Below are 22,331 nucleotides of genomic sequence, written 5' to 3' on the forward strand. Positions count from 1 at the left end.
TTAGAGTTCACAGGGATGAATTTAGGTGGAGTGATGATATTTGAAGGAAGAGGTACAGGTCTACTTACAGTAGACTAGATTAGGTGATCTTATTGTGCCATATGTTTTAAAATTACTGATGTGACATACATTAATCTCAAAATAATTATGCTGTGTGAAATAAGCTGGATAAAAAGAGTATAATAATTGATATGGTTCAGCTGTGTCCACACCCAAATCTCATCTTGAATTCCCACATGTCATGGGCGGGACCTGGTAGGAGGTAATTGAATCATGGGGGCAGATCTTTGCTGTGCTGTTCTCATGATAGTAAGTCTCACAAGATCTGATGGTTTTATAAAGGGGAGTTTCCCTGCACAAGTTCTGTTATTCTCTCTTGTCTGCTGCCATGTAAGATGTGCCTTTCACCTTCCGCCATGATTGTAAGGCCTCCTCAGCTATGTGGAAGTGTGAGTCCATTAAACCTCTTTTTCTTTATAATTTACCCAGTCTCCAGTATGTCTTTATCAGCAGTGTGAAAATGGGCTAATAAATACTTTATGATTCTTTTTCTATACAATTATTTTAAAGATTCAAAATAAATGACTATGAGTGAGACAAGGAGGATCAATGACTGCTTGAGAGGTAGTGGATGGTGCTGGTATAGGAAGGAAGGATGACAGATGGGTACTGGGAATTTTTAGAAGTGATGAATATGTTTCTTCTCTTGATTGTGGTGATGTTTTGCAGCTGTGTACAGCTGTGCCAGAACTTATTAAACTGTACACTTCATATATGTGGACTTTATTATACATTTATTAAACCTTAATCAAGCTATTAGAAAAAAATGTAATTTTATGGCAATTACCACATTATAATCAACTAATTATCTAGTGTCTGTTGTACTAGACTGTAAACTCCCAAAAGACAGGCCTTTTCTGTTTTATCTGTGTTCTCAATGTCTAACCTGTGAGATGTTCCTATTAAGTACTCATTAAATAAGTTGAGTAAGTAAATAGATATGTTATTTAGCTAAAGCACAGACAGCTATTATTGGCTGAGCACTTGCCATATGCTGGGTGCTATGCTAAAAATACATTATGTTATGAATCGTCACAAACCATATTTTTGAGAAAGGCAATTTTGTTATCCCCGTTTTACAGAAAAGGAAACAGAGCTTAGAACAATTAAGTAACATGCCCTAGACTACTAGCTAATAAGTGGACAACACTAAAATCAAGGCTGAGTGATTTTAAGTCTGTGGTGGTAACCTCTCCACTTGGACCCTTTTGGCATCTCCTTATGGCCTGTGTAGATTTTTAAAGCTGTGACGGGGAAATTTGCAAGGATGTAAGACTCACTTCCTAGCCCCACACTTTCAACACAATGGGAACTTCAGTAAACATTTAAAACTGAATGAATGAACCCAGTGCTGAAAGTCTGGGAAAATCTTTTTCCTTTTGTTTACTTTCCCGGTATTAATAGAGCAACGTTGTCTTACTACACGTGGCTCTGTTTATACTGGCAGAAACCTGAATGGGAAGCAGGCTGGGGTACAGCAGGAGCGAAGGCCTTTGGGGGAGCCTGGGCTTCTGCCAGCACATGTAGCTGGGGTTCCTGAAAGGCCCGAGGGACATTGCTTCTCCATCCTCACATTGGAGATTTTGTTCCAGGAGGGGGATGAAGAGAGCATGTATTTAAATATTCTTCACAGTTGTATTATTTGTTAGATTCCTCTAAGAGACAGTTGATTTTTGTAGGCCAGTATTAAAATTCCAAAAAGGGATTACAAAAATGTTTGCATTGTAATGTTATAACACAGCTGGAATACACTTTATTCTTCCCTTTTGGTTATAATGCTATCTTATAAGAATTGTAGAATACAAAGAATGGTTACATTTCTGAAAATAATATCTATATTTTTCAGGCAATTGGTGTTTTTGTGTTCTTAAAAAAGCCATTACAACATCAGTTTATCTTGTGTCTGTGTATATTTTATAGTAGTACATTAAACACAAACACTGATGAAAGTTTTTTAGTTTAGCTTAAAAGCAGTAGTTCCCAAACAGTTATTTCTCATTTATTATTAGGTAGAGGTCACACTGGGATTTACATGGACTGCTATTTTCCCTGTTGAAAGGGCTATTTTAAAAAAAAATACTTGGAATGTTGTATAGCCACATTAAAAAAAATCCCTTATAGGGATATGGAAGATATGGAATATACCATTGATTCCATTAGACCCATCATTCACTGGCATGCCCCTATTTGTTTATTAATTCATTCAAAAAATATTTATCAAGGCCATGGTCTGTGTCAGGTGCTGGAGGGCCAATGAAAAATGTTCATAAGTGACATCTGCTTTACTGCAGTGTACTTCCCCTTTCCTCCTATAGTTTTGCTTTTGGAGATATTAGAGGTATCCAAATTGTTAATACTTTTATATTTGCTTCTCAGTTCTTCCAAAATCACAGGTTATTTAGATAAACTTATTTGACCTTACTGTCCTCATTATATTTGTATAAAATATATGGGAAATACTTAGAAAATAAATATAGAATATTAATTTCATAAAATGGGTCAGTAACTTCTTATCCTATGTGAGTTATATTATAAATAATGTACCTCAGCCGGGCATGGTGGCTCACGCCTGTAATCCCAGCACTTTAGGAGGCCGAGGTGGGCAGATCACAAAGTCATAAGTTCGAGACCAGCCTGGCCAATATGGTGAAACCCCGTCTCTATTAATAATACAAAAATTAACTGGGCATGTTGGCGCGTGCCTGTAATCCCAACTACTCAGGAAGCTGAGGCAGGAGAATCACTTGAACCTGGGAGGCGGAGGTTGCAGTGAGCCAAGATTATGCCACTTGTACTCTAGCCTGGGCTACAGGGCAAGACTCTGTCTCGAAAAAAACCTCAAAAAACAAAAACCAAAAAAAAACCCAAAACCTACCTCAGATAAAGAGTAATAAAATGCATAAAATATAAGAGAACTATTCAGTAAAATTAGCTTGCTTTCTGAATTCGTGCCTGTGTGTGTGTGTGCATGTGTGTGTGTGTGTGTGTGTTAGTGATTTAAACTGGAGCTAAATCTGTGTAGTTTTTGATTTGTGGGTAGTTTGCCTATAACTTGATCTGGCTCTCTTTTTTTAATACCTTTTTTTTTAGGGTCAGAGGTACATATGCAGGTTTGTAATACAGTTAAACTTATTCCACAGCGATTTGTTGTAAATATTATTGCATCACCCAGGTACTAAGCCTAGTGCCCAATAGTTATTTTTTCTGATCCTCGGCCTCCTCCCAGCCTCTACCCTCAAGTAGGCCCCAGTGTCTGTTGTTTTCCTCTTTGCGGTGCATCCATGTGTTCTCATCACTTTGCTCCCACTCATAAGTGAGAACAATTAGTATTTGTTTTTTCTGTTCCCGTGTTAGTTTGCTAAGGATAATGACCTCCAGCTCCATTCTTGTTCCTGCCAAGGATATGATCCATTCTTTTTTATAGTTGCATAGTATTCTACAATGTATATATACCACATTTTCTTCATCCAATCTGCCATTAGGTTGTAATGGGTATTTAGGTTGATTCCATGTCTTTGCTATTATTGTGAATAATGCTGCAGTGAACATATGCGTGCATGTGAACTTGATTTCTCTTGAGATGACTTTTGAATGGTTTCCTTATCTTTGTGTTCTGGATTGAAAATGCTAAAGGCTTTTAGAGTGATAATTTCTATTAATCTCATTCTAGCAAATTAAGCTTCTACAAGATGTAGAGGAGTGTTTTTGTTCTAGAAGAAGGGAAATGATTACAGACAGGATTTCTTTTAACTGGCATGAGTGGGTGCGTTAGAGATGTTTAGGGAAATTCTCTCTATAATGTATTGGTGATGAATGAAATGAATGTATAATATCTTATAATTAAGTTAATGATTACTAATTTGTTGGGAGTCCTTTTTTAATGATATGGAGAAACACTCCAGAGACAGTTATCTAGAATCACTCTGAAGGTGGTTATCTTGAATTTCAGTGTTATTTGAAAACTTCTAGTTATTATAGTCCTATAGTTTTCAGAGATACATGTGATATACATAAACTTGCTTTTTCCAATGACCTCCCTATTGCTCTTTAGGGCTTAGGTCACTTTATATTGTAATTATTGGGCCACCTGTAAATCCCTTCAAGGAAAGGACTGTGTCCTATTGAAGTTTGTATCTCCAATGCTCCCATCAGGGCTTTAAGCAGTTGTTGGCTACCCTATTAGAAGAGTCCATCATCAAGGCTCAGCAACTTCCTACTATTTCTTGACCCTTCTTCCTTGTCCTGCCTTGTCCAGTTTATTTCCAGGTCGTAAGAATATCAGGGTTATGTGTGTGGAAAGAACTTGCTTCATCCTCTACTGCAGACAGATCTAGGCTTGCGTATTCACTTGGTCTCTTATCAACTCTGTGACCTTCGGAACATTACGTATTCTTTGTGCTTTAGTTACTCAATTTGAAAACATGAATAATCATGCTTAATTTATAGAATCATGAGAACTAATTAAAATAATGACTAGCATGATTGTCACATAGTAGGTCCTTAGTGAATGATAGATTCCCATATCTTTTAATCAGTTCACCTTCTTCAGTCATTTTTGAAACTCTTTCACCACGTTAGATTCTTGTTAACTGTTTTCCCTATTTTTTAGTCTCTTCTGCTTCCAGATCAGCAGAGACATTGCTGCCAGATTAAATATTTATTAATTTTATACTGTATGCTAGACATTAGGTTTTTTCTGTCCTCTGTATGATTTTAAACAAACAAAAACAGCCTGTCACTGCTTCGGTTGACAGTCAGTCTGGCCATAACCTAGTTTTTCTAGCCTTATCTTGTGCCATTCCTTTCACATACGTAACAATCCTTACAAATTGAATACTCATAGTTCTCAGTTGTTAGGAATTGGGATGAGATGATATCCAGGGACTCAGGAAGGCTCAAATCCCATCCTGCCAATCACGTCTACCCACTCACCACCCTTCTTTCCCAAAGCAAGGAGGAGCAGAATGAGAATCTGAATACCACTCCCTGAACTCCAGGTCAGAGCTCTGATAAAAGCTGGACTGGATTATGGATTGAGGTATGAACTCAAGTTATGCCTTCAACTTCTCTGCCTATTCCATCTCAGTCTTGGAATCTTACTAGTTTCTGGCCAACTGCACTAAAGATTGAAGTGGACATGAGAGAAGGAGCTTGCTAAGAGTTTATTTCAAAGAGTGGCATATATAACAGGTCTTGCATTCCATTAACTGAACCAAAAGAAAGCTTTAACAAAATGTTATAGAATTAATTAAACTTAAGTTTAAATAGCAACATGCAGCTATTTAGATTTAATTAAGTAAAATTAAAACTTTACTTCCGCAGTTGCACTTGCTACATTGCAATTCTCAATCGCTGCCTGTGGCTAGTGGTGTCTGTATTGGATAGTGCAGATGTCAAGTATTCCCATCACAGGAAGTTCTATTGGACAGTGCTGTTATAAACACAGTAATGTGGGTCATTTATCACCAATACATTACAGAGAAGATTTCCCTAAACATCTCTAATACGTCCACTCATGCCAGTTACAAGAAATCTTGTCTGTACCCATTTCCCTTTTTCTTGAACAAAAACACTCCTCTATATCTTGTAGAAGCTTATTTTGCTAGAATGACATAAATAGAAATTATCAAACTTGAAAAGCCTTCAGCATTTTCAATCCAGAACACAAAGATAAGGAAATAATTCAAAAGTTACCTCAAGAGAAATCAAGTTTGTATGCATGCATATGTTCACTGCAGCACTATTCACAATAGCAAAGACATGGAATCAGCCTGAATGCCCATCGGTGGCAGATTGGATGAAGAAAATGTGGTACATATACACCATGAAATACTATGGAGCTGTACTGCCTGGCCTTGAAATCTGGCTGTGCCAGGCCTAGCTGAATGAAACTTATCTCTGTCTTATCTCAACTGCAAGATGGGGATAATAATAATATCTATTTCATATGGCAGTGGTGAGGATTAAGCTAATTAGTATGAAATACACAAAAATACTAAAAACAGTGCCCAGCACTGTGCAATGCTATGTTTTTTCTGTCTTGTCTTCCTCCTCCTTGTCCTCCTCCTCTTCTAAGTCTTCTCTGTTTTTTTTTTTTTTTTTTTTAAACTAAGAAACACATATTCTTTGAATATGGAAGAGAAAGGAATTTACTTTGCTTATCCTGTAATTTTTTTTTTTCCTGGAGATGAGCTCTTAGCTGGCTTCTGGGAAAAGAAAATATTTCCTCTGTTTTATCCAGCACTCTGCATAGCCTGTGACAGTTACATGAAAATGTCAGTTTAGATGTGTTAGAGATTGTTTTAGAAGACTATTCCATGTAAGCCGTGCATTGGTTCATTCATTCATTCTTGCACAAGTGTGTGAGGATTGCTTCTTAAATGCAGGGCGCTGTATTTACATGAGATGGGGACTTAGAATCGTCATTCCATGCTGACAAGCCCTCTGCCAAAGGGATCAGTACTCCACTTTTGTATAGAACTGGGACAGGCTTTCCGTCACAATTTTGTTATGAAACTGTCAGGTGAGATGTTGCACTGAATTCCCTTTAGTTGATTTATACAATTTCGGAGATTTTGTTATGGTAACTTGGGGGCTTTTAATTTGATTTTATTGCATTCTTTTTTTAGACTCTTAAGGCAGTGGTGGTTTCATCACTACATCTGCACAATTTGTTATTGGCATTATTGGGAATTGCTGATGTAAAGCAGTCTATGACTTTTGGGAATATTAATAAACTCCTAAAGTACTTGTTCAATTAGCTTCTCTGACCTGCTGTTCAGAGGTTGAGCTGTCATTAATTGAGGAAGCTTCCTATCGTTTAAGTGGTGGTGAGGAAAACCATTGTCTGTCTTTCTCCTCATCTTTGTCTTGCGTACTTCATTCACTACTTTCTTGGGAGCAGTGCAGGAACAGGCCATCCAATTCCAGAGCTGCAGAGGGACTCCTATGCCCTAGAGAATGAGAAAGAACATGCTGGTTAGGTTTTATATTACTACTGTGCCTATTTTTGATTAAGAAAATGTTTGCTGTGTGTCCAGAGGTTTAAAAGATTAATAATTTATTTTACATATCTAGAGAATTGCTTCTCTCTGCCTCAAGCATTAGGGCCAGAGTTCTGTATTTTGTCTGCATACAGTTTGAAGTGTTTTCTCTAGGTCTTATAGGGGAGAATCTGAAGACTTCATTGCTCGCTGGTTTCAGTCTTACTAATGTTGGGCCCTTAGATCAGCTTGCTAGAATACAAAAATTATTCTTTTATCGTGACACCAAATTCTGTACTCTGGGACTCCAAGTGGCCATGGAAAGACTTGGATTTAATGTTAGTGCCTCATGCTATCAACTGCCTATCTGTTGTGAAATTCTTTTGTTGTCAGATTTGTCGTTTCCTTTTTAGATAGTAGATCATCTGATTTAGAGCATGAAGGTACATCTCCCTAAGTTTCTGTGACAGAAAGATATTGAAGAAGAGGGAGAAAAGCCAAATACCAGAGACCAGACAAGCTGGCAGGAAATTGCAAACATGGTGGAATTTCCAGTCTTTTTCATTTTTTGAAGTCACGGATAATTTAAAAACTACTCGCTTTTACTTTTGTTTGTTTCCTTGCTTGCAACCACGTCTATCTGCCAACCTTTCTAAAATGTCATGATGTAATTATTTTAACAGGCACTGTATGCTCCTTTATTTGGGGGATATTAACCTTTCTAAACAAAAGGAATGTTAATATACACTGGAGACACAACTAATGGGATTTCATTTTTCTTGTTAGGCAAGAAGCTTGATTTTTTTTTTTTTTTTTTAACTTCTCGTAAAAGAATGCAGCAAGTGAAATAATTGCCTTAAGCTAATCCATGATAGTGATTTTAAACGTGACTTTCCAGATCACTTTTATATGGCTTAGAAAGAATAATGTGATTTTCTTGTTTTTGTTTGCTTTAGCTAAACAGTGTTGAAGGATGATATAAATTCAATGAATTCAAAACAAAGAAAATGCTAATTGCTAATGCGCTGTTCTTTTAAGGCATGAAATGTTGTGTTTAATTCATAAGCATTGTTTCGTTTTATATAGATTTAATTTTTTTTTAGTTAGTATAGGACAAACTCAGAATAAATTAGCCAGCTAGCCATTTTCTTAATTATTATGTATTCCTATTTGATGTTTAAATATATATGACCTGAATAGGTTGTGGTTTTTATTTTAAAAAAAGGAAAAAAAAAAAAAAAAAGAATGGTCATAGGCTCTCAGATAGTGATGCAAAGCACTTTTAGGATTTCTACAGGGCACCTCCTCTATCCCTGGCTTTCCGCCTCTCCCCTTCCCTACCTTCTTCCCTCCTTCCCTTTAATGAGTATCCACTGAACCATTTTCACATACTTCCTCAATCACCCTTTTGACCAATAGCATGCATTTGCCATGGCATGGCTAGGCTATACATCTTTAGTGTTAAAGATGGTAAGGCTGGCCGGGTGTGGTGGCTCACGCCTCTAATCCCAGAACTTTGGGAGGCCGAGGTGGGTGCATCACCTAAGATTTGGAGTTTGAGACCAGCCTGACCAACATGGAGAACCCCATCTCTACTAAAAATACAAAATTAGCCAGTTGTTGTGGCACATGCCTGTAATTCCAGCTACTCGGGTGGCTGAAGTAGGAGAATCGCTTGAACCCAGGAGGCGGAGGTTGCAGTAAGCCCAGTAAGCCAAGATCGTGTCACTGCATTCTAGCCTGGACCATAAGAGCGAAACTCCATCTCAAAAAAAAAAAAAAAAATACGGTAAGGCTATGAAACAAATGAAGACTAATTGGTCCATGTGGTGTAGCCCATGACTTAGGCCTTTTTTATTATGAACTACCTCCCCCACAGTTCCATAGACATGTGTACCCTGAACAAAATATGAGTCATTAATCCCTCTGATGGAGGGACCTAAAACAATGAAGTAGGGAGGAGAGGAAGGAGAATGCTGCTGATTTGAACTGGGATCTTCTCGTCTGTCAAGCCCTTGAACAGCTTTCCCTTTAAGCAACAAAGATGACAAGTTTTTGCTATTTTGGATTAGCGAGAGTATGAAATGGCTTCCCTTTCCTTCCAGGCAAAAATACCAACAGAATCTGACTTCAGAATGAAAGTGCTAATTTCATTTGGTGACTTTCAGATTTGAAATATGGGCTTGAACAGGCATTGTGCATTAGTCAGCTGAGGCAGTGGAGGTTACTTTTACAATGCTAATTATTATTTCATGACAGTGATTTACTTTATGTTGTCTGCTCTTTACACCCCCAAACTAGCCATTGTTTTGGGAACAGAATTGGTTGGGTTGTCTTTTCAAAGACAAATCTTACTATTTTATGCATAGAAATACTTTCCTGTAATAAAGAAGAAAGCTTTATTGAAGAGAATCTTGCATATGAAATGTAATCTGGCTAAATATTCAAAACTAATAGGTTTATATTTTAGTATTGATTTTTAAAGTATATTTTTCTGACATCCTAACCACCTTGCTTTATCTGCATTAAAGTTAAATCTGTTTTACTGGGATGCAGCTAAATTTTTGTTACTCACATTGAACTTAGAAAGGAGCGACACATATAGTTTACAAATAAATACAAAATGAAATCGAGTATAACCCCTTGATGCGTAAAGGAAGATAAGTGGAAGACAGAGTTGATTGCATGTCTGGAAGCATATCTGCCTGATTTATGCTCTAATTTTAGTACTGAGTTTCCTTTGTAATAGTAAAATGTCACATTAGCATGTCCCTTTTAATAATCTAATATGCTACCAGTGACAATAAATACATGCACTGAGTCTAGCTCAGGGTTTCTCAAACTTCAGAGGCCCATGACCCTTCCCGATGTAGTTAAATTGCCCAGATGACCCTCCTGTCATATATTTTTAATTGTAAAGCACTTGAAATTAATCATGTTTTATTTCTTTTTAAATAAGCACCTCAAGAGCAGTGGTGAGCAGTTTTGCTCACGGCACTTATCCACTCTTAAAGAAAATTAAAGATTGGAAAGGGCCTTGCGTCTCAGTGGCAGCAAAGCCATCTACATGGGGGAAAACATAGCAGACAAGAGCTGCATTTGATACTGCTCTACACAGTCTCTTGCCTGTGCACTTCGTGAAAATTGGCACCGGTGAATATAACAAAGTAAAAGCATTTTGAATTATTACCACAAACCTTCAAGTGGTCATAACCCAAGATTTCAAGTACCTCAGTGAAGGGTGAGGTTTTCTACAATTCGTATGGTAAGTGAGTGCCTTTAATTTAAACTACACGGAGCTAATCTTTAGGAGAATTGGAATCTGCCTCTGAACTAATTATGATTTACAGAAATTGATAATTTGTCTTCTGCATGTGTCTGCAGGAAGAAATTACTATTAAATTTGATTAACAAATGACAGATTTCAGCCTAGTAATTTACCATCTTTATTAGCAAACTTAGAAAACTTCTTATAGTAATCTTTTCACTCACGTCAACTCTATTCTGATAGTTAAAGTTTATCTAGAAGTAACCCCTGCGTGTGGCTTTAGTAAGAACCTACCTTACCTTTAACAAAGAAATCTTGGTGTGGTGTCTCTTTTCAGTAGGCAAGCACTACCCAAGTGCTCACACTGATTTCCCATGGTACTTAGAACTTAATAATAGGTAATTAACTTCCAAAAATGAATAATCTGTTCTTTTGAATGCCTTCCTGCACTCCCTCAAAATATATAAAATTGTGTAAAAGGGAGCAGAGCATTATATCATGTATTCACCTTATTTTTCATGCACCACTTTGTCACATGTTTTTCTTTCTCTTCAAACAGATTGTAATTGTGTAATGGAGGATACTGTTGGCTAAAGCGGTGCCATAATATATGATTGACATTGTGAATGATTCTGAATCCTACTTCGAATGTACATAACTGAGATGTAAAACTATTGTAACATGACAGTGTAGTGAGGGCATTAAACTTTTCCTTACATGAGTAACATGGTGTAGTTTTCAAAAGTATATTAATGTACATGTTTTTATATAGTTGAAAAAATATTCCATTGTACTAAGCAGCCTAGCAGAATTGTCACAGTGGTTACAAATGCCCTTTTATATTTTCATGTCAGGAGAATCTTATCTTCTTGCATGTCAAAAAGGGAAGTTGAACTATTAGCCTTTAAAGACCCAGAGGTAAAGTTTAATTTTATAATGACATAAAATAAATGTTCTATTATCTAAGTAATAGTTCCAATAGTTCACCAGAAAAGTCTGAAATGGCCTCCTTTCTCAAGGATGCAGCTTGTATGTGATGCTAATATTAAAATGGACCTGCCAAATTGAGTGATGGGAGGTGCTAATAACTCCAAGTGGGGAGATGAAAACAACATATTGAACACACCTGCTGTCAGCTTTCTGTCAGTCTCATTAAGTTATTGAATGGGTGAGTATAATGGTGAAGGAGGGAAGTTAGACGTACACCAAGAAGCAGTTGTGGGGGCTAGTACCCCACAACATGATGAGTAAACGGATTGTCCTTGGCTCAGGAAGCCTGCTTGTCCCTGTGGTTCATCCATGACCTTTGACCTGAGGATGCAAAAGAAGTTTAGATTCTTTATAGCAGTCTGTCCTGGGGAGTTGTATTGACAATTAAGATTGTTTTATTCGCTTGTACCCACATCTTAGTTTCTTGGTGTCGCATTGAGAGTATGTGTTTATATGCTTATTTTGTTCAGGTACTCTTAAATTTCGTTCTGTCTCTTTCACCTTTATGATGAATCAATAGGTTTTTTTTTTTTTTTCTGACAATGTTTGGTGTTATTATTCTTTGGTAAGTAGGGCTATACATAGTCTGATCTGGGTAGAAGAAGGTCATTCAGGCTGCTTGTGAACACTTGTTGCTAGTAATGATCACTCCTCTAAACTAGAACAATTTAACAACAGACAAAAAAAAAACTTAGGGCCGGGCGCGGTGGCTCAAGCCTGTAATCCCAGCACTTTGGGAGGCCGAGACGGGCGGATCACAAGGTCAGGAGATCGAGACCATCCTGGCTAATACGGTGAAACCCCGTCTCTACTAAAGAATACAAAAAACTAGCCGGGCGACGAGGTGGGCGCCTGTAGTCCCAGCTACTTGGGAGGCGGAGGCAGGAGAATGGCGTGAACCTGGGAGGCGGAGCTTGCAGTGAGCTGAGATCCGGCCACCGCACTCCAGCCTGGGCGACAGAGCCAGACTCCGTCTCACAAAAAAAAAAAAAAAAAAAAAAAAAAACTTAGGAACTGAATTGTGGGAAGCCCACATAAGGCGTGATGGATTCTGGGGGACTCCAGAGGTTAGCCGGTGACCCTTTGGCTTCATCCGGGCCTCTCTCTGACAGCTTTCATTCATTTTAAAGAAGCCTGGGAAAAGTTGATATCCAAAAAGTGCTCGTTAGCTGTCCGTTATTCACCCCAACAGAAAAGAAGTTTCTTGAAATGTCTCTCAACAACAGAAAAAAATAAGAAAAAACAAAACAATAAGCAGGCAGGGTGTGGTGGCTCAAGCCTGTATTCCCAGCACTTTGAGAGGCTGAGGTGGGGAGGATAGCTTAAGGCCAGGAATTTAAGATCAGCCTGGGCAACATAGCAAGACCCCATCTCTATAGAAACAAACCAACAAAAACCAAAAACCCACAATGGCTTCCTGAAGTTATTTACAGTTGATTTTGTAATGTTTTATGAAATTTTACCTCGTAGGTTAATCCAATTCTGTTTTGCTTATTCTGACTTTGACGTTTACTTGCAGTCCTTAAGCACGTATCTTTTGAATACAAGCCAACCCATGCAGTGGGTGGCAAGGTAAGTCCATTTGGGATTAAAAGGCTGTCAGGGATGATGCTGAAACACATGTGGATATTTGAGAGGTGGCTGCACCGACTTTGCTCCCTGTCCAGCTTGTAAACTGAAGGTCTCTGGAAAAAGGAGCTTCTTAAAGTAATAGGATTCACATGAGCAGAAGAGCCCATCAGAGGTTGTCTGGTTTCAGTAGAGATGATCAACAGATAATGTGCTGAATTGGTAGGCATAGTGAGGATACAAAGAAAAGACATCCTGGAAGCCTAATGAAGACTTCACTTTATTATTTTTTCAGATAATTGCTTAGATGCATGTACATTTTCCTTTTAAATTTAGAGTTAAAAAAATCAAGTTGAAACAAACATAACTTGAGTGAAGAAATGCTTGAGCATCTGGGAGGTAAAGCAAGAGGGTCCTTGGAAGGGTGTGGAGCAGCACAGTGAGGCTGTGACAAACGTCCCCCTAGCCATTGGCCTCTATCAACCCAAAGTGCTTCTCAGAAAACGAGTAATAAAACAAGCAGGATGTAAACATCAGCAACTTAAGTACTTGCCAGCTCAGTTGTTGGGAGTAGGTAAAGCTAAAGATTAAAGATAGCTTGACAAAATCCTACACACTATCCAGCTGAGTTGTACACATTATGAGATGTGGTAGGACAGAATGAGGGTGTTTAAAAAAATTATTGCTATTATGCAGCTGGAGGGCAATGGGCTGAGTTGGAAATATGCCAGGAGAACTTGTGCTGCTTGTATAGATAAACTTACAGGACTTCAGCTTTCAACCCCATCCAATTCTTTCTGTCAGATTCTCTTAACCTTGTCCTGTCCCTTGCTGAGCACTGACATTTTCAGAGCAGAGGAAAATCATGTTAAATTTATGTATGAGAAGGGGTACGTCTGTGTGTATTGCTGTACTCTGGTTTTAAGTGTTTGGGCTCTTTTGATTAGTTCTGCCCTTGGTTTATTTTGTAGTCTCAGAAGTGCTTATAAACCAGTGCTGGTTAAGAGTCTAATTTAGCTTCTCCTCGTGTTCTCTGGTCAGCGTGGTGGCAGTCCTTTGTGGTTGTGCAGAAGAGCCTCAGCCCCTGCTGTGGGACAAAGAGGACCGAATTGTTTGCTGTCCCTGGACAGCCTAGGCCTGTTGCAGCCCAGATGGTGCTTTTTGTCAGTTTAATTTATTGGGATTCTGCCGAAGATTTTGTTTGATGTGTGAGTTTTAACACTGAAGAATGCATGTAAACCTATGTGATGTTGGAGAATTGTGAGAGATGGGCCTGGAAAGGAAGATTGAAGCCAAATTGTAGAGTGCCTTGAAACCTCACAAAGGGGAATATATTTTTATTTTGTCTGTAGATACGTAATGGGGAAACACTGAGGATGACTGAGCTGGAGAGAGACAATGTGAAGGATGGACTGAGTGGAGACGTGTATCAAAGAATCTGGGTATCAGAGACTTGTATTAGAGAGGGTTGTTGTAGTAATCTAGTCAGGCTATGAGAAATGGTTTGTATTAGAGTGTCGGGAGTAGTCATGGCAAAAATATATAGATCAGGAATGAGGGATGGGTCTCATCTCACACCCTGACTCCAGTCAGTGGCAGTGGTGGCTCCCTGGAGTACACTGCGATAGGAAGGATTTTGTAAAGTTTTGTCTGGCCTCAATGGAGGGTGAGGTAGGGGAGGAGTTCTATGAACAGTTAGTGATGTCTGCCATGGTTGAAACAATGGAGAATGGGGACAGCTTTTCTGTGCAGATGTTCCTTCTGGTAGGTAGAATCCACATTTTAATGGGAGAAGTATTAGGAATCGTAACAAACTGAATGTGGAGAATCAGTAAATTATGAAAGATGTAAAAGACTACTGATATTTAAGCCTGGCAGACTGGACTTAGAGAAATGACAATTAAAGGAGAAATATCCAGCAAAAAAGATATGATATGGAAGTTCAGGACTGAGATTAGTACCAGAGATTTGGATCGAAAGTGATTTGTATAGAACAGATAGTTGATTTTACTCTTGCAATTTGGATTGAGGGTGGGAAACCAGAGAGGGCTGGGGGTAAATTAGTAGAGGTCAACTTGAATTCATGTGTCCATATCAATGCTGAACTGATTGTGAACATTTTTACAGCTTGAGTCACATTGTAAGGAGACCAAGAAGTGAAGTGAGCATAGTAAGCATTTGGAAGTAGGTGAGTGTTTGGGGTTCTCTATCTACAAGTTTTAAGTTTTAACAAAACTCCACGATACTCTATTTAAACTCTTAAATATTACCTTGTTTATTAATTACCAAATTTTAGTATTGACTTGAGCAACAGGTGTCTCCTCTGCTATATTTTGAGATTATATAGAATATTGACACTAAGAAGAAACTCAATCGTAGCTCCTTCTGTTAGAGAAGAAAAAGAACTCAGAAAGGTTAAAATTTTGCCCAACATCACAGAGATAATAGGTAGCGTGGTTGGGCCTGAGACTCAGGTCTTGCAATTTTCCTTCTAAGTGCTTTTTCTGTATTCGATGCTATTTTTTTTTTTTAAGAATCTATATGATACAGATTTGAACATTATTTATAGAAATAAAGAATAAATGATGTGCATAATCTGACAGAATAATTTTGAGAAATGCAGATATTGATAGTCCCCTGCTTTTTGCCCTTTTATTGTGCTGCTTCATTTATATATTCATAAATATATTTAAACTAGTCTCTGAATATTTAGGTCAGTGCTAGTCATTTGCTTTTATGAATGGGAAAAGACTGTGTAAGTGAACCAGACTGTTTAGGTTTAAATCTGAGCTCTTCCATTTCTTACCTATGAGATCTTTGATAAGCTTCTTACCTTTGTGTTCCAGTTCTCTTATTTGTAAGATGGGGATGATAATGATGCTTACCCCACTGGGTTACTGTGAAGGTTAAATGAGGGCGGATATGTAAAGTACTTAGAACAGTCTTTGGCACATGGCAAGCTCTATATATGTAAGATCATAGCCTTGAGAGTTGACCTTTTGGATTCAAATTCTAACTCCATCTTTTACTAGTTGTTTGACCTTGGACAATTACCTTAATTTTTCTAAGCTTAGATAATAGTATCTACCTTATAGGGCTGCTCTGAGAACTCAGTGAGATAATGCAGATAAAGTACATTCTCAATGCTTGACTTAAAATAAGGACACAATACAAGATAATCATTTTCATTATTACCATCATAATCTTTATAATTAAGAATAATATGATAATGAACATCCATGCACATAACCCCTTATATGTCTTCATGAATGTTTCCTTAGGGTAAGTTCTTAGAAGTGAAATTACTGTCTTCCTCTTGACTTTCTACAAGGTCTTTAATCTTTAAAAAGTTTTGTATATTGAAAAAGACAAGCTTTTGTTGAACACATAGTAGGTTAAATAAGGTTGAACATTTCTTTGTCTATATTGACTTTGTAATTTAGTGTGAGAGTTAAGAAATGAAACTAACTGTGGTAAAATATGCAATGTGAGATATATCTTTGAAAAGGGACAAAGTACTATGGAAACACAACAATTGAAGAGAGAAATTTTGGCAGAGGGAAATCAGGAAAGACTTCATCCAAGAGACGAAAAAATTAGATATCTGTGATGCATAGTGTTTGATAGATGAAGATAGGTAAGCATATTCTTGGCATAGCAAGGTTTGTCATATGGCCATTTCTGTCACTTAGGAGCCTTAGGGTTTAAGTGCATATACTAGCCCTTGGCTTTGGAGACTTAGAGACTGGTAAGGAGCTTATCTTCTTCTCTCCACTCACTGTGTTCCTCCATCTAGAATCTCTTTATCTTCCTTCCATCTTCTTCAGGACACAGGCAATGTTTGGATTTCCTAGTTTCTCTCAGAAACATGATAGTACATCCTGTATTACTTAAGACAGATTCAGGCTAGAGTAGACATACAACTCTTGAGTTGGTCAAATTGGAATTCAGTTGCTGGGTTCTCCATGATTACTTTAATCTGATTTCTCTGAAGAAAAGTTAATCTGTTGGTATGATCCGATGGCAAGGCTTTACAAGTATATGTGTTTTAATGTAGTCGCAATTTTTAAGGTAAGTTAAAGCCTTTCCAATTGTTACTTATTTTTCAGTGACAGTTATGACAAATGGCTGGCATAATTTATTTTTGCTTTGTAGATAGGCATAACTAGAGATCTTATATTTTGGGTATGCATTTTTTATGAATTTATAGAATTTTAGCCTAAGACATTGGATTAGATGTTAAAGCATTTATGTTGACAAGCGAGAAGTAAATTGTATTCTGATCCAGTTTGTATAATAATGTGTGACCAACCCAATTCACAAAGTTTGTATTGGTAATTTTGCATTGCTATGGGACTTAAGTTACATATATAAGAGTTGACAGTTATTTCAGCATGTGTTAGTCTTGAACTCCAGAAGGTAAAGGGGAAGTTCTGCTATTTATTTTCTGTTCAAAAACAGAGAAAAAAAAGAATCTTTATATTATTCTCTGTCACACACCGGTAAATACATAGTCTTCCCAAATCCACCATTAACCAATGCTGTGAGCTGCTTAGTTTGCTTGTTTCCCTAAAGCTTTCATGTGACAAATTTATAATTTTATATGTTATTTCTAGGTCAACAGTTAGATTAATGTTTTATCTCCTGAGCAAAAACACAGTGCTTCTTTGTAAACTCTGTTATCTTACTGAAACTGAAAATTGCAAAACAAAGAATTTTCCAGTTCTCACATTCCCTGTTGGAGAACAGTGTTTATATAGAGGTTATCTTGTGGTTTATTTTATATTCTACTTAACTTTAAAATTTCTGCAGGTGGAATAAATATCCTACTTAAAGCTTTCAAATCTTATTAATTAAAGGTAGTTAGTTGTCATTACTGATGGTTTACTAACTTTTATTTATTTTTGCTTCATTGTAGCTCAGGAGGAGCCCACCTAAATTGATCAGAATATAAACTTATCCTACTCCCTGAAATATACTTAGTGCCAGCAACAGCAATATACTCAAGAAATACTTGTTAAGTGAATAAACTGATAATGACCTAGGAGGATGCAAGTCTTACAAAGTAGTTCAGAATATGCAGATTTTACCATCAGTCTGAGTTGGTAACTTTGAACATTTTCTATTTGAGCTAGTATGAATTTAATTTTTTACAATGCGATATGTCATCAGTTCTTAAGTAGGCCTGGGAACTCATTCTTTTTGAAATCTATTACATTTTAAAGACTTTATAACAACATTGTCTTCTATTTGCATGTATTTAAAGTTTTTTTATGTTCTGGCTGGTCACAGTGGCTCATGCCTGTAATCCCAGCACTTTGGGAGGCTGGGATCACTTGAGGTCAGGAGTTGGAGACCAGCCTAGCCAACACTGAGAAATCCCCGTCTCTACTAAAAGTACAAAAATTAGCTGGGCATGGTGGCCCATACTTGTAATCCCAGTTACTGGGGAGGTTGAGGCACCAGAATATCTTGAACCTGGGAGGCGGAGCTTGCAGTGAGCCAAAATCACGCCACTACGCTCCAGCCTAGGTGACAGAGCGAGACAAAAAAAAAAAAAGAAAAGAAAAGAGAACATATTATATTGTGTGACTCCATTCTCAGACCAGGGGAAATTTGATTTTAAATATATCCCATTATTTGATGTATATTATGACCTGTTTTTTTTTTCTTTCCGCAACCCCACCCCAAAACACTTAATAGATTTCAGTAACTGAGTCAGCTTCATTATTAAAACCTCTTAGCATAGCCAGTTCTAGTTATTTTTCAGAATGTTCCTAGAAAGACACATCCTAAAGGAGATTGATTGTCATGAAAGATTTTGTATTTCCTCAAAGGAACAGTAGAGCTTGCATTTGTGATCAAAGATGGAACAGAGATAATCATAGAAGTGACCCAAATGCCATAAAAGCAAAAATACAGCCATAAACCTACATATTATTTTATCTTTATTTCTATTTAATAAATATTTTGGGTATGTACAGATATGAATCTTAGGTAGTCATTATGCTCAAACAAATTTTTCAGGCATTGAGGGAACACATGATTGGAGTGGACTCCAGATGAACCATGTAGTCAGCCAGTGTTCAGGATACATATGGGAACACTAGCTTTATGGCAGCTGGATAATTTGGAATCTCATCCTTATAACTTGGATGCCTGGTCTGGCATGGTAGAGTAGACCTGATGAGCAGACTGACTTGAAATCTGATCCTAGGTACTTTAGTGATCTTATTGGAAACACAGAATAACTTAGAATACCTGGAGGGATCAATTTTTTTTTTTCTACCTCTTTTAAACTAAAATACTATGAATCTCAGTTGGGCATGAGAGGTAGTGAATTGAAGAGGGTTTGTGTCCGAGCTCTCTGGTCAAAGCTTTGATGTACTTATTCTGTGCTATAAATTAAAAGGGAATTCATTCTCTTAATTGGTGATTCTGAAGAGACTTGCTGAAAGTTGCCCAATTTGTAATTAAGCTTTGGATCTAATGTTCTTTTCTTCATTTTCTATACTTTGATATTAGATAGCTGCTTGTATGACTATACATTGTGAAATAATTGGATACATGTTAAAAATGAAAACCAAACTCTGCATTAAGTAAAATTAGTGAAGAGGTAAAAGGTAGTGGTGGCCTCTATGAAGCAGGTATGAGAAAAGCTCCATGAAGATATGATTACATTTGCTTGATTTTTTTTAAATTGCAACATGTTTAGATGGATATTTATAAGAAGGTGGAATAGACCTCTTTAAAATAGAAAGTACAAGAGCTTACAAATCATATAGCACTTGCAATCTCCTCCCTTCTTCTTATCACTTTTATGCTGGGAAGGATTAAGAAATCTGAATATTTGGAGACAAAGCAGTGTGAGATGTAATTGCCCAATACTGAAGGAGAGTTGAGCCATAGCACACACCAGAGTAGGGATGCTATAACCAGTTATGCAGGCGGAGACACAGTGTGGTTCCTATGTGGGAGTAACTGCCGTTGGTCAGTGGCGGCCTTCCAAAGGCTTAAGTGATTATGATGCTTGAAAACATGTTGGGTTCAAGGATTTATAATCTATTTTTAAAAGACAGTAAATTCAAGGTTAAATAGAGTGCACTGGTGTGTACCTTAGATATTAGTTCTTTCTTTCTCCAAATGGTAGTTTCTCTAGAATTTGAGACATGAACACTAGGTAATTTAGTATTAGGCAAATATTTAAACAGTTTAAATGAGTTTATTGCATCCTGGCTCTATTACTTACTAGCTGTGTAAGTAACCTTAGGCAAATTATTTGAATTTTTTGCGACTTAATTTTCTTGTCTATAAAAGACGTTTAACAATGGTTTCTACCTCTTAGGGTTTTTGTGAATATTAAATGAGTTAACATATGTGAAGTACGTAGAATCGTTTCTAGCATATAGTAACACTATATACGTGTTAGCTGTTATGACGGTGATAATGATGTTCTCCTCCTCCTCCTCTTTCTCCTTTTCCTTCTGCTAACATTTGTAGAAGTGTGAACTATCTCTCAGTTTATCTACTCGCTTCATCTGAGAAGAGCCAGTCTTCCTGACCAGTATTTTACAACCCGAGATACCCACTTAGGGCCAATCAATATGCTTCCAGCTTTGTGCCTAGGTTATTTCCAACCAATCACTTAAAAGCAGGACTCAAAATTCAACCTCAGTTCAGTAATGGTCATTGTTTTTCTCTGGTCATCCCTAAGGTTTATTTATTACTAGACACATCAGTATGACCCTCTCATAACATTTTTATCTATTAAAAGTTTCCTGAGAAATGGATTTTTAATAAACCATTATCACAACAGCATTATTATCACTATCCATGGTGTATTAATTCAACCACATCTGTGGCCCTCTAGTTTGTTTATAGTATTGTGATAGAAGTCATGGGGAATACAAAGAGGGCAAAAAGGAAAAAAAATATGTAACTTAGCGGGGAAGACGTAACAAATGTGTATCAAACGTTAAACAGCATTAAGAAAAAACACTAGTAAAGAGCCAAGAGAGGTTAGAGTAAGGAAACAGAATGCCTGCCCCGAGTTTTGGGGCAGAAATAGAAATATAGAAGGCAGGATCTCAATATGCAGAAAGGAACGGTGCAGGCCGAATGGTGGAGGAAGAATATCTGTGGTGCCTTCAGAGAAACCATGAGCAAACTGGTCTCAGTGGAAAAGAGAGGTGCTGTTGAGAACTAATAGGAGAGCAAGGTAGTAAGTTTGGAAGACAGACAATTATGTGGAAAGAAAAAAATTCTGTTAACTGCAACAACTAATGTCTACAACCTATCAAATTAATACGTGTATTAAGCACTGATAATACCAGCTAAATCTCAGTCAGAAGCTAACGAACTGGAGAACATCGAGGACCTAGCTGCAGAAGCATATCAGAGCTGCTGGCCCTGAAAAACCCTGAAAGAGCCGGAAATTAAGAATTTCATCTTTGGACTCAGCCAAACTTAGACAGACTTGGTTTTAAACTCAGTTTAGCTGCTTACTAGTTGTATTAGTGGAAACATTAATTAATTCTCTGTACCTCAATTTCCTCATCTGTAAAATGGTGATAAGATTAATTTGAAGATGGCACCTTTGAAATGTGTAAGGATTGAATGAAATGGGTAATTTATGTAAAGCTCTTACCAATTAAAACATATAGTGAGTACTTACTTAAGGGTCACTAATATTAACAGCAGCAGAGTATGTTTCAATGAGACAGAATAAGTTCAATTTAATTTTTTTTCATATTGAGATGCCATGTAAAATGTGAACTAATGTTCCACTTCTTTAGAAAGAAGTTGGAAACACACTCATACTTATTTTTAACCTTACTACTGTGAAATGACAACGCTTCTAATTCTGGCTGTGAAAACTAGTAATCCTTTTAAAAGGATTAAATTGTGAACAAACACATCAGGAAAGAACTTAAATCTAGTGTTTCCTGACTTCTTGTTTTGGTTCTGATTAATTAAATTTTTTTCAGAAAGGGTAGAAACCAAGAGTAGGTACAATTGAAGAGTTAATCAGAAAATTAAATAAGGGTACTCATTAACCATGTGTTTTAGTAATAGAGGTTTTACTGTATGGGGAGTTCCCACTTGTTCTTTTTCTGCAAATGTGACACTCAGTTTTATTTTTAAATGCTGACATAAATTGAAAGTCTTTTATAACCTCTGAAGCCTGGTTCTCAAAGTGCAGTCCATGGATCCTTGGAGGCTCCCAAGTTCCTTTTGGGGGATCGATGAGATCAAAACTATTCTCATAACACTAAGATGTAATTACCTTTTTTGGGTGTGTTGACACTTGCTCTGATGGTGCAGAAGCAATGGTGGGGAAAGCTGTGGGAGCCTTAGCCTGAATCGAGTTAGTGGCACTCAGCTGTCCTAGAAGTCATTGTATCCTTCACCTCCACATATAGTAAAAAAGAATATCCCTGATGAAGCAGTAAAAATTACTA

At 37.2% G+C, this 22,331-nt stretch overlaps 1 protein-coding gene across 3 annotated transcripts in view; it reads left to right on the forward strand.

The window, feature by feature from the left end:
* CADM1 (cell adhesion molecule 1) overlaps nt 1-22,331 on the forward strand; it is a 338,763-nt gene that overhangs the window by 149,181 nt on the left and 167,251 nt on the right. The gene's annotated exons all lie outside the window — the stretch shown is intronic.

This window comes from Rhinopithecus roxellana, chromosome 15, assembly GCF_007565055.1.
Source record: "Rhinopithecus roxellana isolate Shanxi Qingling chromosome 15, ASM756505v1, whole genome shotgun sequence".
Classification (NCBI taxonomy): Eukaryota; Metazoa; Chordata; class Mammalia; order Primates; family Cercopithecidae; genus Rhinopithecus; species Rhinopithecus roxellana.